General features: G+C 53.3%; 1 pseudogene; it reads left to right on the forward strand.

Moving 5' to 3' along the window:
* The first annotated feature begins 456 nt into the window (after positions 1 to 456).
* On the forward strand, positions 457 to 2,912 carry LOC125355134 (annotated as a pseudogene).
* Positions 2,913 to 14,537: the final 11,625 nt, after the last annotated feature.

Consider the following 14,537-nt stretch of genomic DNA (forward strand, 5'->3'; position numbering starts at 1 on the left):
ACAACAGTAAGGTTATGAAATCCAAAACGTCTTCATCCGGGTGCAGCGATGATAAATAATTCTGCAAGTGCAGTGCTGAGTGATACGTCTTTGTCCTTTTTTCCTGGCTCTCTGCGAAGAGCGTGACTTCAGAAGAGGCCTCCTGGGTAAGCGTAGGTATTTTAAAGACATGACTGCTGGGTCCAGTGAGCCAGTTGGAGTTGCGGTGGTGGGAAAGAGTGGAGGGTCTCGGTGGAGGGAGATATGTTGCCCTTTGTGGAGATCCTTTGATTATTTAGCAGGTAACATCTAAAGGGACCGGTGTCAATCCTAACACCAAAGTATGTCAAGAAGTTCCTCCAGGAAATCCTGATGCCACTCCTGTGACCCATGGAACCCAACGCTCTTGGCATGAACTCAGCAGCACATCCGGAGGGAATAGAGTGTTCAGAGAACATGTGTAAAGAATATGAAGTAATGTAGTGTCTGTCTTGTGGAACTGCAAGAAATAGGACAGGCATCAAAGAGTCAACTGATGGAATGATTTTAGTACCTGAAAATCTGAGTTACCAAAGTTCAGCCATTTCTACAGAAGACCTAAGAGAATGTCTGAAGAAATAACTAGAATTCTATTTCTCACAAGAAAATTTGTCAAAGGATCTTTACTTGATCTTGCAAATGGATAGTGATCAGTTAGTCCCAAGTTGGACAGTTGGCAACATGGAAGAAATTTTTTTAAAAAAAGTTGACCGCAGAGCTTGATTTAACTCTTGAAGTGTTGAGATCTTCTCCTGCGGTACAAGAAGGGTGAGAAGGTGAGACCAAGTCATTAGCATGCTGATGTAATTCTCCTAGAGATTCCTGAAACAACACCCATAGAGGAAGTGGAAACATTGTTTAAAAGTGAAAACTATCTCCAAAGTGATAAGCTGTGAATTTGCACACAATAGCAACTGGTATGTCACAGTCCAGCCAGACACAGATGCACCACAGGCTCTTAAATATTTAAGAGAAGTTAAAACATTTCAAGGCAAGCCAGTCGTAGCCAGGATAAAAGCCATCAATATGTTATTTTGCTAAAAATGGTTGCAAGTAATGGATTCTAGGATGTGTAGTCAGACCATCCAGATTCAAGCCCAGTATCCCTTAGCAGTGTTTATGCAGCCTGCATACAGCCACCAACAGAACTCTGTCCATAGTCTTGTGTTGGGGCTCTCGGCCCCCACACTTCCCCTGGCCCGCGAGAGAGGCATGAGGGTGAGCCCCTTGGGGCAGAGCCAAGAAAAAATATGTGAGTCCCGAGAACGCCCATCCCAGCCCCCCTTTAGGTTTAAAGGCAGGACCCAAGATACACAGGCGACTCGGGGCAAAGTCTAGCAAACATCCAAAGCTTTAATTCTGGGGTGGGGGTTTATATAGCAGTGATGACCAGCAGGAAGGGGAGGGATTTGGAGTGGCTAGCTAGACATGGCAATAGGCCGATCAGGCTGTCCTTCGCAGGTGACATCATGGGACTTCCCTTAAGGGCAGAGGTCACAGCCCCCAGGACCGCCTCTGGGTTCATCATCCCCCGCCATCTTGGCGTACACGCGGTCCGAGGCAGGAGGCGGGGCTGGTTAGAGCTGCCTTTCCGGTTCCGGGCCAGAGAAGGCAGGGGGCGGGCTAGCAGCCACACGGCCCCGGGGCTGGAGAAGAGGCGGCTCCTCCTAAAGCTGCAAGCCAGTGCCCCACAGTCTCGTGCCTCAGTCTTGGTCTCCAAGTCCTGCACCTCGCTTTGAAACACCACTGGCTCCCTTTCCCAATGGCAGTTTTGTGAACCGCTTTAATTCACCAGGATCGTACAAAAAAAATTCTGCCGCTATGAATACGGGTCGACCATTCCAGAAACATTGGATGAAGCCTCATTTTACATCATCCAGTGGTTTGGAACACTCGGCAGAGGGTTCTGTGTCCTTGGGGGATGGACCATTGAGCAGATTGAGTTCAAGGAACTCTCTGCCCGGACACATAACCCTATGGTCACAGGGAATCAAGAACAAACTTACTTTCCAAAGGAGCCTCCCATCTTTACAGATGAAACAGAATGGGGGCTATGGTAGGGGCAGAAGAACGCTCTTCTGATCATAGAAGACGGGAAGATGGGGGGATCTCAAGGTCTCATCCTTCAGCTGAAACAAAGTTAAAAGTTCGACTTTTTAGCTTCAAGTTTTCCTCCATTACCTGGAAATTCATCAAGCATGGTGGGTGAATTCCTTTAGGAGAATAGAATGTCTGACGTTGTTAAAGGTGTCTACAGAGAAAAGGACAATGAAGATGTGAGGGTTAAGTTGCCCAGTATCTGCAGAAGATAAGCAGACAGACTGCAGTTCTGCCCAGCAACTCAAAGTCCCAGTCTTTCATGTATAGCGGAGCTGCCTATGTTAAGCACAACTCAGCAATAGAAGATTCCACTGTTCAGAAGGATGTCCTCAATCAGATGACTGTACCAGTTTCTTCCCCCAAGTCCTGCAAAGCCATCAAGGGCAAACACTGCTTCACTATGCAATAGTAGCACAAATAGACCTGTACTTGTGGCCAGGAACCCTGAAAATTAAGTGATGCTGAACTATGCCAAAAGCCACCTAAAGTGCCATCTCCAGTTCTTATACAGCCACTGTGGGAGCTTCCCTCCAAGATAGTGTCACACACCCCCCCCCCCAAATGAAGAGAATGGGACCCCTGAGAAGTCAGTTGAGAAACCACATGAGAAATCAGAAGCAAGGGCTACTAAAGATTATTCTGGCTTCCGAGACAATACCATTTCCAGGGGAGCAGCTGGAAAAATCAGGGAGCAGAGACACCAGTTTAGCCCTAGGGCTGTACCTCGAGGAGTGACTCCACGTAATGGCAAAGAGCAACATGAGCCTCCCAGATCACCAAAGTAAAAAACAGACCAAAAAAAAAACCTATTCAAAAACGTTCTGTCTTCCCATTAAGCTTGAGCCATGGCTATATTGAACTGTTTGGAGGGGAGCAGGTAGCCAGGAAGGAAACGGAAGTATATCCTTAAATCATTATGGAGTTTGGAATTATGAGTAGTAAGATCCCAAATTTCATCTCTAAAGTGATTTTTAAATGCTGGAAGATTCATATATATATATATATTCATAGATAAACTATGATTTTTCTATTTTTGTTTCCTATTTTAATTTGCAGAGGGTTTTATTTCCTGCCTGAAATCAATTTTGTGGGTTTGGATTTAGCTTGGGGGAAACAAAAACATACATCCTTCAGTATAGGAGATGAGGGAGTGAGAGAAAATATTTTTTGAAGAAGCATTCCTTACAAGAAATGTACCCAAGGCCTAACGTATGAAACTGTAACCTCTCTGTACATCACTTTGACAATAAATAAGAAAAAAAGAGAAGCATTCCTGTAATAATTAGAAATTACTTTCAAAACTCTTATCTCAAGTTTGGCTTGGGGAATGCCATCTGTTAGTGTATGGCCTTGTGTTGTAAAGCAGACCCATGGCTGGGGTGACTGTTGTGGGTATGAGTGTGTACTAGAGTGATTTAAGCCAAATCTGCTGTCACAGCTGGGCACCAGTGGCTCACCCCTGTAAATAAATCCTAGCCACTCAGGAGACTAAGATCTGAGCATTGTGGTTCAAAGCCAGCCAGAGCGGGAAAGTTGGTGAGACTCTTATCTCCAATGAACCACCAGAAAACTCGAAGTGGTGCTGTGGCTCAAGTGGTAGAGCTCTAGCCTTAGAGCTGAAGAACTCAGAGCCAGAGTTCAAGCCCTGTGACTGACAAAAAAAAAATCTATTAGTAAATGATTTGAAACTGAGAAAGAAAGAAATGAAATGACTGCTATATTCTGTTTAGGTAGCTTTCCAGAAATCATACAGCCAGTACCTCAGTGTTCCTTGATTTATGTTTCTTTAAATATTAATGAGCTTAAGTGGTGGCTTACATAGTTATTAATCATTTATGTATTCTCCCATCAATTGTTTACTTCCCCTGTCTCTTTCCATTGAGCTTGTAAGAACCTTTTATTTACTAAGGCCGCCGCTGTCAGCCGGGTGCTGAGGCCCGTGCCTGTAATCTCAGCTACTCAGGAGGCTTAGATATGAGGATCTCAGTTCAAAGCCAGCCTGGGCAGACAAATCATCTGAGAGACTCTCATCTCAAATTAATCTGGAAACAGCGAGGTGGTGGTAGAGCTCTGGCCACGAGGGAAAAAGGTAAGCTAGAGTCCAAGGCCCTAAGCTCAAGCCCCGGGCAAGCATGCATGTGCGCGTGTATGCGTGCCCACGCCCAGACACATTGAGGGCACAACACATCCTGCTTCTCTTTCAATTATGGACGTTTTGATATATAGAGAAATCTAGCATTCTCAGAGGTTGAAGTTTATCCAACTGCCCTCATTAATTCCTGGGCCTTAGCTCTCATGAACACACGAGGCACGGCACAGGGAAGAGTTAAGCCAGCATGGAGGCTGGGTGGGGCCGAGCCCCTCCCCTGTGCCCTCAGTTTGTTCTGGAGGCCATAGCCGGCCAGGCAAACATTTGGCAACCCTGGGAAAACCTTCTTTTATGCAGGGGTAGGGGCAGCAGAAGACAAGGCAGTGATGGGCAGGAGCCCCGGGGGCAGGGGTGGTGGTGGGCAAGGGCAGTGGAGAGGGATGAGGCAGCAGGGGACGGGGCAGCAGAGGACAGGGACAGTGGTGGGGGGCAGGGGCAGTGGGGGGCAGGGTCAGTGGGGGACAGGGGCAGTGGTGGGGGGAAGGGTTGGTGGGGGACAGGGTCAGTGGGGGACAGGGGAAGCAGGGGGACGGGGCAGTGGGGGACAGGGGCAGTGGCGGGGGAAGGGGCAGTGGTGGGGGGCAGGGCCTTGCCCAGCTTCATTACAGTGCCTGGAATTGCAGCCATTCCTGTTTCTAATTAAACAAACATGTCCCAGCAGACATGGCAGAACAGTAACATAACGGTTGTGTCTGCACTGCAGACAGGGCCATCAGGGAAGCGAGAGAGAACCTGGGGTCTCTGGCAGTGGCCATGCTGCCCGGCCAGACTCGGCCTGTGTGGCTCCTCGCTTCTTCCCTGGCTGGAAGAGAACGTCTGTGGTGGCCTGGGGCTTCCTCCCCGTCCTCCTCCACTGTCCTCCTCCCTTGTCCCCCCCCTTGTCCTCCTCCCTTGTTCTCCCCTGTCCTCCTCCCCTGTCCTCCTCCCCTGTCCTCCCCTGTCCTTCTCCCTTGTCCTCCTCCCCTGTCCTCCTCCCTGTCCTCCTCCTCTATCCTCCACTGTCCTCTTGTCCATGCACCTGGACTTGCTTGGCAACTCAGTGTCTTGCTCCAGCTTGGAGCATCCTCCTGTGGCCCTCCAGAGATGGAGGCTCCAGAGATGGGGGGCTTCAGGGACAGGGGGCTCCAGGGTTGGGGAATCCGCCCTCCCTGGTCTGTTCTTGCCACTGTGAGCAGGGCAGACTGGCACTTGGGGGCCGCCCCAGCTCCGGGCCTGGCCCAGGGTGGGGGAGGGGGCTGGTATTTATAGATAGCAGCTCTGAAGATTAAGCTTTCCATGTTTTTTTGGGGAAAAAAAGGAGTCAATAACCCAGAGCTGCTAAATTTAAATGTGAGGAGGAAATCAAATATAGAATCTGGAGGGAGAAAGAATGCAAACAAACAAGCCAACAGTGAAGAAGGGCATGAGCCTCTCTGGGACAGTGTGGGGTGGGGGGGTGGGCACCCCAGTGTCCAGCCTGCTCACCCTGGGGCTGCTCCTCCCTCTGTGGGCACCTGCAGCCCAGGTTCACAAGGAGTATGTGGGGGGGGAGACAGGGAGGGAGAGGGGAGGGGGAAGGCAGGGAGGGAGAGGAAGGGTGGGGAGGGAGAGGAAGGGCAGGGGCAAGATTTACTTTCAAGGCCTGCACCTAAGTGACTCCTTTGCTGCAAACTCACCCACTCCCAGTTCTTCTTTCCCATATCCCATCACTATTGGGGGCCCACAGATGTTGGGGTGCCCCATGGAAGTCAGAGTGCCCATGGAAGTCGGGGTGCCCATGGATGTCGGGATGCCCATGGATGTCGGGATGCCCATGGATGTCAGGGTGCCCATGGATATTGGGGTGCTCCATGGAAGTCAGGGTGTCCATGAATGTCAGGGTGCCCTTGGATGTCAGGGTGCCCATTGGTGTTGGGGTGCCCCATGGGAGTTGGGGTGCTCCATGGATGTCACAGTGCCCCATAGAAGTCAGGGTGCCCCTTTGATATCTGCATGTCCTATGGATATTGGGGTGCTCCATGGATGTCGGGATGCCCATGGGTGTCAGGGTGCCCCATGGTTGTTGGGGTGCCCTGTGGGTGGCTCACCATGGACAGGGTGGCAGGTCTCCTTCCTGATGTCACAACGGGGCCTCAGCGGGGCAGGGAGTGGCGCCTTTCTCCACCTCTGGCCCTGCAGCCCCCTCGGAGCTCGTTAGCCTCCACCTCCAGGACCTTGTGCAAATGAGGGGGATGCTGGGGACTAGGAGGGAAGGGATGGGTCTGGGATATCTATGAGGGGCACTGTCTGCAGAGTCACAGGAAGATGCACGATTCCAAGGCGAGAGAGAGGCTCAGGGGTTCTGAGAGGCGCCCCTGGGTGCCAGAATGGCTTCCATAGTGGGCAGACTTCCTTACAGAGTGGTGTGCAAGTGTGTACCAATGTGTGCACGTCTGCCTGTGCGTGTGACCACGTGTGTACCTATGTGTGTGTAACTGGGTATGTGAGTGGTACATGTATGCATGTATGTGCATGTGTACACATGTGTGAGTGTGTGCACCAATATGTGCCTATGTGTATATACCTGGGTGTAAGAGTGTACATACCGTGTGTGCATGTATGCATGTGTGTGCCAATGTGTGTCCCTATGTGTATGTACCTGTGTGTACATTAGTGTGCATGCCTTGTGTGTGCATGTATGCATGGGTGTGCACACGTGAGTCTGTCAATGTATGCACATGTGTGCCTCTGCGTATACATGAGCATGTATGTGTCTGTGTGTACATGCATGTGTGTGTGTTAGTGTGTGTGTGTTTGTGCGAGTTTGTGTCCAAGCTTCCCTGAGGCTCTGGTTTGGAAGGAACCTTTGCCATAGTTTTATCACAAGTCCCTGTGCCCATAAGATCTCCCTTATGGCCCTCAATGCCATTTTGCTAGGGAAAGAAGGAAAAAGAAGAAGATGCAAGTCCTAAGGAGGAAGGAGGTTGGGTGGCCTGGCTGTGCCCAGGGGTGTCTTTCTACAGCTCCAAGTAGCCCTGAGAATTCCCCTCTGGGGCCAGGGCTAAGACACCACCATGGGTTCCAGAGGGGCAGGAGGGCTCCACCTTCACCCATCAAGGGGAGGAGGAGGTGGGGGGGAGGGGCCACTGAGGGGGACAGACACAGGCAAGCCTGGCCAGAGGGCGGGAGGGCTGGTAGTGTTGACATCACAAGGACATGATTCCCACCCCGCCTCCCTGGGCGGACAATCCAGGCAGGGGCCCAAGCATGGGAGGTTTGTCTACAGAAATCCAGATGTGAGCTCAGGAGGCTGGCCAGAGGCCTCCTCACCCCAACTGCTGGAAACATTTCCCACTCCTGGGAGCTTTTCTCATCCAACCGTCTTCTAGGCCCTGATTTCATGACATTCCAACATGTTTTGTTTTGTTTTGCTTTGTTTTGTTAGAGACAGGGTCTCCCTAGGAAGCCAGGCGGGCCTGGGGCTCAGCCTTCTGGGTGCTGGGATTACAGTCCTGTGCCACCCTCCTTAGCTTCTGCTGGGTTTTCATTTGGAGGTGGATGGAGGGGAGCTGTGGTCAGAAGGGAGAGAGGGCAGGCGGGGGCCTCAAGTTGCTGCAGGCATTCTGGCTCAGCCCTAGGCCACACTCAGGATGGCGGATGCTGGCTTTGTCTTGGGAATTGACTGTCACTCTAAACCAGCCTCAGGACTGCAGGGGCCACGCACACATGGTCAACAGTCCATGACAGTCTGAGGGGACCCTTTGGCCACCAGCTGAGTGGTCTTGGCTCTGCACTCCTTTCTCCCTGCCCCCTCCAGACCTGTACGCCCCCTGACTGGGCGGGGATGTGTGTGTGTTGTAGGGGGTCCCTTAGTGCTCTGCCTCTGGGGGCTGTGTCCCAGCTCTTCCCTACCCTGTGGGGACATGAGTGGAGGCCTCCTGTGGGGATTTCCCAGAAGGGCAGGGTGGGGACCCGCAGGAGGGGGGAGGGAGAGGAGGCATGGAACTCCATTTCCTTCCCCAAGATTCCTTTCCCAAGAAGGCTGGAGGAGGGCTCCTGGCAGGGACTCAGCCTTCAAATACTTTTTTCAGTTATTTTCAGATGTCTACTTCTTTGTTTCCAAAATTTTTTGATTAAAGAAAAAAAATCTTTCAAAACTGTAGTAAGGGGGCTGGGAATGTGGCTTAGCGGTAGAGTGCTTGCCTAGCACGCATGAAGCCCTGGGTTCGATTCCTCAGCTCCACATAAACAGAAAAAGTGGAAAGTGGCCCTGTGGCTCTGTTGCACAACGGGGGTGAGCGCTGGGGTGAGAGGCGCAGGTGCAGGCGTGGGGGGCCTGGTAGTTGTGTGGGTGTCCTAGGCAGAGGCGGCTGCCTTTACCTGGCAGGCCTGCCGTCGCTCCTCTGGAGTCTGCCGATAGTTGGAAGTGGGTGCAGGTGGCACAGGTAGAGAACCGGTACGAGGGTTCCCAGCACTCAGCTGGTGCCCTGTGCCTGGCCACCCACACATTCTAGCCGGGCACTTCCGGCCCCATGGTGGTGGCTGGGGGCAGTGCTGCTGCCATGCCTGAAGCAAGCAAAGCCCAGTGCACTCAGCCCTGAGACCAGGAAATGCCGTTGAGGTTTGCTTCACCTTCACTACCATGGGTGAGTACAAGGAAAAAAAAAGGACAAGGCAGGCTCTTGGGGGCACTCTTAGAAGGGGTGCTGGAAGCGTGGTAAGGGAGTGAAATTACTGGACTACTGTGTGAGTAGAGACCTAACAGTGAATCTCCTTGTATAGCTAATCCAAGCCAATTAAATACAAACATTTGGCCAGGAACCAGTATCATCATGCCTGTCATCCTAGCTACTCAGGAGGCTGAGATCTGAGGATCACAGTTCAAAGCCAGCCCAGGTAGGAAAGTCCATGAGACTCTGCCGGGCTTCTCTACCCCCCATCCACGTGGGGGTCCTGGGCTTCTCTGCCTCTTCCGTGTGTGGTCCTCTACCACCCTGTCACAGCCCCCTGGCCAGTAGGGAAATAACTGCGGGAGCGGAGTCCACGGGTAGCCTCAGGTGGCGCGTAGTCGTGAGACCCCCATACCCGCCAAGGAAGACACGGGCGCATGGGTGTCCCAGAGAACTCTCAAAGGATGTTCTGGTTTATTCAAGGGAGGGGGATAACAGTTTATACCCCCAGAGGCGCGCGAAGGAGAGGGGCTACTGGATATTAACGATTGGCTAATGGACTGTCCATCAGGTGATGTCACGGAACTTCCTCTATGGGCAGAGACCACAGCCCCCCAAGGACCGGGTTTCTGGGGTCTCCGCCATTACACATGTGGCCGAGCCGAGAGGCAGGGGCTGCTTTGCTTCAGAAGGTGGGAGGGGCTACCTCCCACACTGCCCCAGGGCTGGGGGAAGGGCAGCATCTCAGGAGCTCTCGTCGCCCTTCCCCCTTCAAGGCCAAGCTGAATCCCCAACAAGACTCTTTTTCTCCAATTAACCACCAAAAAGTCCAGAAGTAGAGCTGTGGCTCCAGTGGTACAGCACCAGCTTTGAGCATAAAAAGCTCAGAGACAGCGCCCAGGCCTGTGGTTCAAGCCCCAGACTAGACATAAGCCAACTATGAACATTTGATAGGTGGCACAGGGAAGCCCCGTTTCCCCACAGTTCAAGTCAAGGGAACGGCCAGGAAGGAGTGGGAGGTCCTAGCCCTCTGAGGGGAGGGCTGACCCTCGGAGCTGGGGTCCAGTGCTCTTCTGGCTTCATTGGGGACTGGAACTAGCTGGTTAGGCCCGGGCAGCACTTCCAGGACCAGGGGGTGGAGTGCGGGTCATGTGTGCTTTCCCCTCGCTGACCGTGGCCTGGAAGGTAGTGCTCTATTCTGGTCTCTGCACCCCTGGGCTTGGCCTCATTGCTGGGTCCCCTGGTCAGGAGTCTTCGCCTGGGTTTCTCTATTTATCTGGGTGACATGGAGATACAGGGGTGACCCCTGACCGGGACCTCACTGGGCTAGCCCACGCGAACAAGCTAGGCAGTCATGAGACACTTAGAGCCTTGCTGTTCTGTAGCCGATCAATTGGCAGGCTAAATGAACTCCACCCCCCCCCCCACGCCTTTGCTCTCGGCAGTCTTCACCACGCAGCCCATATGAGAGTGAGATTCATTCAACACCTGGGAGGTAATGAGTCTGGAAAGATGGAGCTGCTTCCTCTGTGGCCGCATCAGCGTCTCCACTGGATTCTGCCTCCGTCCCTCCGTGGTTTGTCAGCCTCTGCCTGCTGCTCCTATTCCAGCGATTTCCACAAAACCATGTGGCAATGGGCAGCGTGACTTGTGGCACTGATGACGCCAAGAGGGCTGTGGAACAGGACTTCCCAGTACCCTTAGGAACCCCTGGGAACACGGCCCCACACCCCTTCACAAGCGCCAGGACCACAGAGAGGGACCACTCCTGCACAGGGGTAATTTGCTCTTGCAGACTCAGCTTCCAGCCTGCCCCCAGTGCCACGGCACCCCCTCCCCCACTGCCTGCCTGGCTCCATCTGGATCCAGGTTCACCTTTGAGGAGCCCCGGTACAAGGTGACCACCACCACAGGCTCCAAACCAGCCCCTGTCCTGAGCTGCGGTCGACCTTGGAGCTGGACAGATCAGCACAGACCAGGCCCCCAGAGCCCACAGCGTTTGAGTGCCAGGCCAGTGCTGCTATGGCCTACAGTAAATACATACACTGACACCAAATGCTCAAGGTTATGCATGAAGACGTTTCTCTCTCTCTCTCTCTCTCTCTCTCTCTCTCTCTCTCTCTCTGTCTCCGTACGGTGTCTGTCTATATGGCTCCCTGTCTGTCCATCCTCTATCTGTCTACAGTCCCCTGGACCTTGCTCCCTGTTGGGACGAATTCTATTAACCTCAAATAGCATCTTTGTCAAAGAATCTTGAAAACTAGACTGTTCCTGCACCTTCTCAGGGCCCTGTGCTTGTCTAACGAGGTGTGACATTTGCATAATCTTTCCTCCTCCCAGACTGTGGGCTCTGAGGGGGAACAGCTGGGTTTATCTGAGTGCTTATTGGGGCTGCTCCTTGGTTTTTGGCCTGTCCCAGGGCTCTACTTGTTGAGGGAAAGAAGGGAGGGAGGAAGGAAGGAAGGAAGGAAGGAAGGAAGGAAGGAAGGAAGGAAGGAAGGAAGGAAGGAAGGAATTTCCCTCTCCACTTCTCCTGGCTGGGCTCCTGGGTCTGTGGCCCAAGCTGGCTCTGACTCCCCTACCAGTGCATTAGCAGCCTTCCTTAGCAGACCAGGTCCACAAGCTGCCCTGTGTTGCACTCTGGAGTCTCCTCACATGTCTGACATTTATCATCAACTGGGTCCCTGAACCTGGCCAGAGAAGAACAGTACGTTGCTCCATGAGAGGCTTGTGGCACGGCACCAGAGCAGACAGACCCACCAGAGGCATCCCAAACATGATTTCCAGCTCCCAGTGACTGCCCTTCCCACCAGCTCCTGAGCAAACAACACCCAGTCCCCAGCACCCAGCACAGAGGCCAGGTCCTTGGACCTTTTGGGTTGATGCAGACACAGGCTGAGTTTGGGGTGTTTACCTCACAGTCTCCCTGAGAGTCCTTAGGGGATCAAAATGCCATCCTCCCCTGCCCAGCCTTCTCTGCCTTAGGGCCTCACAAAAGGTGCCAGAGTCCTGGGCAGCTCCTCACCAAGGGGGAGCCGGGCTGCAGAGTCCTGCCTCCATCCTCAAAGGCAGTCTGCATGTGGAGTGAATAAGTGGAACCCGGCACAGGGAAAAAGGGGGTACGAGAGGGTGCTGGGAGGTGCTTTCCAGAGACACAAGACCATCAGGATGAGTGTGAATAGGCGGGAATGGGAGCTAGGCACCATGTCTCACACCTGCACTTCCAGCTGCTCAGGAATCTGAGACAGAGGATGGAAGTTTGAAGCTCAGGCAGGAAAGTCACTGAGACTCTTATTTCCAGTGAACCACCAACCCCCCCCCAAAAAAAAAACCCCACCAGAAGTGGAGCTGTGATTGGCGTGGTAGAGTGCCAGGTGACAGAAAAGCCAGGGGAGAGCAAGAGGCTCTGAGTTCAAGCCCAGTACCAGCAACAAAACCCCAAAACAACAAAAACCTCAACAGAGCTCCAGCTTTGAGCAGAACAGGAATGGGGCTGTACCTGTGTAGGAGTCAGCTGGGTCCCGGTGGGTAGCTGGCCTCTGCCCCACTCCCCGGCTCCGCCCCGCTACCCTTCTTGGGCTCCGCTCCCCTCCCAGGCTCCGCCCCTCTCCCCTCCCAGGCTCCGCCCCTCTCCCCTCCCAGGCCCCGCCCCCTCCCCCGGGCTCCATCCCAGGGTGGCCTCTGACTCCTGGGCTCAAGCCACCCTCTTGCCTCAGCCTCTTGAGTAGCAGGGACTATAGGAGTGTGCCACCAAGCACACTCCTTTCAGTACCCACCAAACTAGAAGAGATTTGCGATCAGCCAGTCAGACAGCAGTCGTGAGGCGGCTTCTGCCGTCCACTTAGATGGAGAACCATATTTGTCTCCAAAGCTCCACAGGTGATTTATTAACGCCGACTGTGCACATGTGCTCCTCCACTCCTTCCTCACAGAACTGTGGTGGATCTGAGCGGTGCCCATGAGAACAGAGCCACGATCTATCGATCAGCTGCGCTGACCAGGTGGCAAAGCATGGACGAGGCAGGGCGGAGAAGACTACTGGAAGCTAGAGTGCAGTGGCAAATTTGAGAGCAAATTGGAGTCCATCATTCTTCTTAAAGTTAAGTCTTCTGCAGCATCAGAGAACTCTAGTTCCTTCTAGTAGTTTATGTACATCCAAGCTCAGAATCACTCATCCCACCAAACAAATTACACTTTAGTGCTGATGTACAAGCAACTGAAAAGCTTGTGTTTAACAGAGCATGGACAGGGCGTGGACAGAGTGTGGACAGGGCATGGACAGGGCGTGGACAGAGCGTAGACAGGGTGTGGACAGAGTGTGGACAGAGCGTAGACAGGGTGTGGACAGGGCATGGACAGGGTGTGGACAGAGTGTGGACAGAGCATGGACAGGCATGGACAGAGCGTGAAGAGGGCATGGACAGGGTGTGGACAGACCATGGACGGGCATGGACAGAGCATGAACAGGGCATGGACAGGGTGTGGACAAGGTGTGGACAGAGCATGGACAGGATGTGGATAGGGCATGGACAGAGTGTGGACAGGGAACAGACAGGGTGTGGACAGAGCGTGGACAGGGTGTGGACAGGGCATGGACAGAGCATGGACGGGCATGGACAGAGCGTGAACAGGGCATGGACAAGGTGTGGACAAGGTATGGACAGAGCATGGACAGGGTGTGGACAGAGCATGGACAGGCATGGACAGAGCATGAAGAGGGCATGGACAGGGTGTGGACAAGGTGTGGACAGAGCATGGACAGGACGTGGATAGGGCATGGACAGAGCATGGACAGGGCACAGACAGGGTGTGGACAGAGAGTGGATGGGGCGCGGACAGGGTGTGGATGGTGTGGACAGGGCATGGATAGGGCGTGGGCAGAGCGTGGACAGGGAGTGGACAGGGCATGGACAGGGTGTGGATAAGGGTGTTGGCAGGGTGTGGACAGTGGCATGGACAGGATGTGGACAGGGGTGTGTAGACGGGAGCATTCTCCTTGAATCTCCTCAAAGCTAAGACCATGGGACAACTTAGGTTCAGGTTATGTAGTTGGAAGGAAGCGGATGAGAAATCAAGCCAAAAGAAATCACTCTTCCATCCCAACCAGAACCCACAGGCTTGGCAAACTTCAGGTGAGCAAACAAGTCAGAGAGAATGGCCACTGGGGTTAACAGTATTCATTTGTTCTGACAACCCTTTGCATTAGAGCTGGATTGAGAAGGATCATCTTCATGGGGAGGGGCTTGAACTCAGGGCCTCACACAGGCTGGGAGGCACTCTACCACTGAGCGTGTGTGTGTGTGTGTGTGTGTGTGTGTGTGTGTGTGTGCGTGCACTGATTATTTTGGGGGATCCAATCTCCCTTCCTGCTCAGACTTGCACCTGGACTGTGGTCTTCCTATTTCAGGCCTCCTGCAGTGGCTGGCTAGTAGACCTGCTCCACCGTGCCCAGCCTTTTCTGTTGGGTCTCCTGGCCTTCTTGGCCATGGCTGAACGGGTCCCCCCACCTCAGCCTCCTGGGAAGCTGGGGTGAGAGGTGCTTGCTTCCATTGTCTAGGTGTTGGTTGAGAATTGGTGTTCCTGCCCCCCAGCTGGACTCAAGCCACCATCCCCAGGTCTCAGTCTCCTGAGTAGCTGGGATG

This window comes from Perognathus longimembris, chromosome 1 (assembly GCF_023159225.1).
Source record: "Perognathus longimembris pacificus isolate PPM17 chromosome 1, ASM2315922v1, whole genome shotgun sequence".
Taxonomy (NCBI): domain Eukaryota; kingdom Metazoa; phylum Chordata; class Mammalia; order Rodentia; family Heteromyidae; genus Perognathus; species Perognathus longimembris.